This window comes from Nestor notabilis, unplaced genomic scaffold (genome assembly GCF_000696875.1).
Source record: "Nestor notabilis isolate BGI_N333 unplaced genomic scaffold, ASM69687v1 scaffold3367, whole genome shotgun sequence".
In the NCBI taxonomy this organism is placed as follows: domain Eukaryota; kingdom Metazoa; phylum Chordata; class Aves; order Psittaciformes; family Psittacidae; genus Nestor; species Nestor notabilis.
In genome coordinates this window covers 57,867-61,122 of record NW_009935916.1, presented here as the reverse complement: position 1 = coordinate 61,122, position 3,256 = coordinate 57,867, and positions in this window count along the sequence as shown.

Below are 3,256 nucleotides of genomic sequence, written 5' to 3'. Positions count from 1 at the left end.
TCAGCAGCTTAACCCAAATTCCTTCTTAATGAAACCAACCTTTTCTGAAGCTTTCAACATGGGGAAGAATTGGTAACCCCATTAACAAACATGAAGAGTGTCGCTTAGATACAATAGTAACACTCAAAATAACACTCCTGAGGAATCATGTAATGGCTTTCCATTGTTTGTAATCAGCAAACCTCAAATCCCTGTTTCAACACAGAAGAGAACTTCTCTGCCTCTTGAGAAAAGGCAAAGTTTTGATGCTGGCACATTCTGAAATAATCTCCTGATTTATCCTCTATTTACTTTCTCGCTTGTCTTTTCATAGACAGGTCTGACCTTTCATATCTAAACATTCTCTGCTCAACTTAAATACAAGAGGCTCTATGAAGATCCTTTGGATTTTATCTCACAGTACAAATGGTAAGTCGCTGAAAAAGGACATCATCTCCTTTGGCCCATAATACCTTAACAGAGAAGCTTTCAGTGTCCAAAATCTTCTGCCATTAAATTGAACTTATCTGCTTGGACCTCCTTTTTTCCTCTTCCAACTCTCCAAGCTAACATCTTGTTCTGTATATTATCTGCTGTTCAAGGTTATCCTTAGCTCTTGCAGTCAACCATAAACTTATTAAAAGTTGGGATGTTAATATCTTTTTGTCATATTTATCTGTATTAAATAAATCGGACCTCTCCCCATGGAATCTCTCTGGAAAGCTTTTCACCCTTGTGTCTTTCTGCTAGACCTCAAGTCATCTAAATTGCAGTTCATTTATATTTTAGACCCCAGGTTAAGGTAACATCCTTCAGGTAATAAAATGTTGCTGTCTGTCAGATCTGAAGCGATATTCTTCCAGTGACAATTCCCAGGGGCATTTTATGTGGGAATTGAGGAGTCTTTTTTGCCTCTGTTGCTAAATGAAGGTTTAAGTAAGGAATCTGTATACACACAGCAGAAGTGCACTTCTGGTGGGGAGGTAACATTTCCCACCAGCTCTTTTCCATATTACTGATACTGCTTTATAACTGAATGTTAGTAAATGGAGGCAGATACCCGTAAGGCACTTGTCAGCATGATCAAGATGAGAGACACAAATTCTGTCCACAGAAGACAGCATGATGATGACTTAGCATCAGAAGAGTCTGAACAGATAGCCAGTTTTATGTCTTTTTGTGTTTATTTCTGGCTAATGGCTTTAAGCAGTGAATGAATAGGTATTTGTGCTTTTGAATTCCACAGAACTGAGAAACAGACATGCTTGGAGTAGTTACTATTCTTTCTTCTGTATGTTTTTCTCCTCATCTATTTTTGCATCTCGGTACAGTAGACTCAGACCAGTCAGAGCAAGAAATAGAGTTCCTGATTGCAGACTTTTTTGTCTAAGAAAACTGATGACTTTAGTTCAGGGGTTTTGTGAATCCCGCTTCATCACTCACTGATTTTCACTGGAGACCTGCCTACCAAGCACAGGCTATGCATTCTAAAACACAGATAGCACCATTTTTGGCTACTTCACTGAAAATAATATAACTCTTTGTTGGTTACACTGGTACCTTGCAAGCATGGAGGAACCTGAGAATCAAGAAACCAGGCTGTTCTTCCTGACAGGTTTCCTAAATTTATACAGGAAGCTGAAGTTCAGTTTACGTCTTTTGGCATTGTTTCCTCTTGGCTGTAGAACAGAGTTAGAAGTGACGTTTGCAGGGCTTTCTCTACTTTAGCATGCAAAGATTAAATACGGCTTTTTACAACTACTGTTTAAGCAGTTACTGTGTGACACCAAATTTCATTCAGGCAAAAGGTACAATAGTCAATAGCTACATGGTAATTTTAACTTCCTGATAGAAGGAATGTAAATTATGCGAGTAGAGCTGGATGGAACTACTTGGAAATTTACCCTTTTAATTCTTTTTTTTTTAATTTAATAAATTTGACGAGAAGCGGAATCAATTTTACTTGCTTTCCATGTTGCCTTTGCTTACTCCATCCACATCAGTTATTGCCAGTCTGGTTCTAGTCAAGTCAGTGAAAATTTAGCTTTGGGCTTTGATGGATGAAAGATAAGCCCCTGAGCACTGAATGCTGCAGAGGTGCCCAGTATTTTGCAGTTACCTGAAGAACATAGTTTTTTACATAAGTGGGCCCTCTGTCTGCATATTTTTGTTAAATACAAAATAGCATGAAGAGGCATCTCTCTAAAGACTGGTTTAGCAAGCCAAAGATGCTTACCTAAAACTAGCATTACCTCTTGGATCAGTAAGAAGCTGATGTTGGAAAGGACATAGCAAAATACATTTTTGTTTGTGTTTTAAAGCTTTGCAGGACTTACATGTGCTGATTGAGGTAAATGTGGATTTTTCCAGTATTATTTCCCTTCTAGATTAGTAATAAATAATCAAAAGGATAAAATAGAGATGGAAGCTGTAGTTATATTTGTTGTGTTTATGCACATCCTGACAGCAGTATCCCCAGGATACCATTGAGCGTTCATATAATATAAATGGAGATGAAGGAAGTGTTTTCTGATATCTGAAAGACTGGATATCAGAAATACTATGTTCTTTCCCCCAATATACTAGTTTGCCATCTCTGCCTTCTCTTTTGTAAAGGTGGCAACTTCACAATCATGTCAGCAGTGCTTTCAGCAGCAGCATGAATACCATCCAGCACCAATGGCTTAAACTTACTAATTCTATAAAAGCCCATTTGTCTGTTAAAGACAGAATGAGATGGTTCCTGTAAACTTTCCCATAGATGTTACTATTCCTTGAAAATTCTAATTCATCTTAGTGCTATGTTAGCTCTTTAGTTCAGCTTGTAGCAGATTTAATTCTTACTGGAAACTAGTGAGAAAATGTAGGAAATTATTTGAAGTCTGCTTTTTATTTCACTTCCATTTCGGGAGAAGTAGTTGGCTAATGACCTCTCATAATTACCCAGTGTATGATTAATCAGCTATAATAACTTAAGTGTACACTTCTACTGCCTATTTAGTATGGCACTTATGTTATTTTGTAGATGGCTATGAGTTAACAGGAGTAGTAGCAAGTAAAAAGAATGCTCTCACTTTGATAGTATGATTTATAGCCAGTGTATGTATGTTTATGTACTATTGTGCATATAGCTATATGTCAGACTTTACTCACCGTATTTGTCATCTGTAACATGCAGGAAGTTCACAGAATGTCAGAATAGTAAAATCATCTTAATGGGTTCAAGAGACCCAGGGCAAGCAGCAGGTGAGTCTACACCCACACATGATGCCTTGTT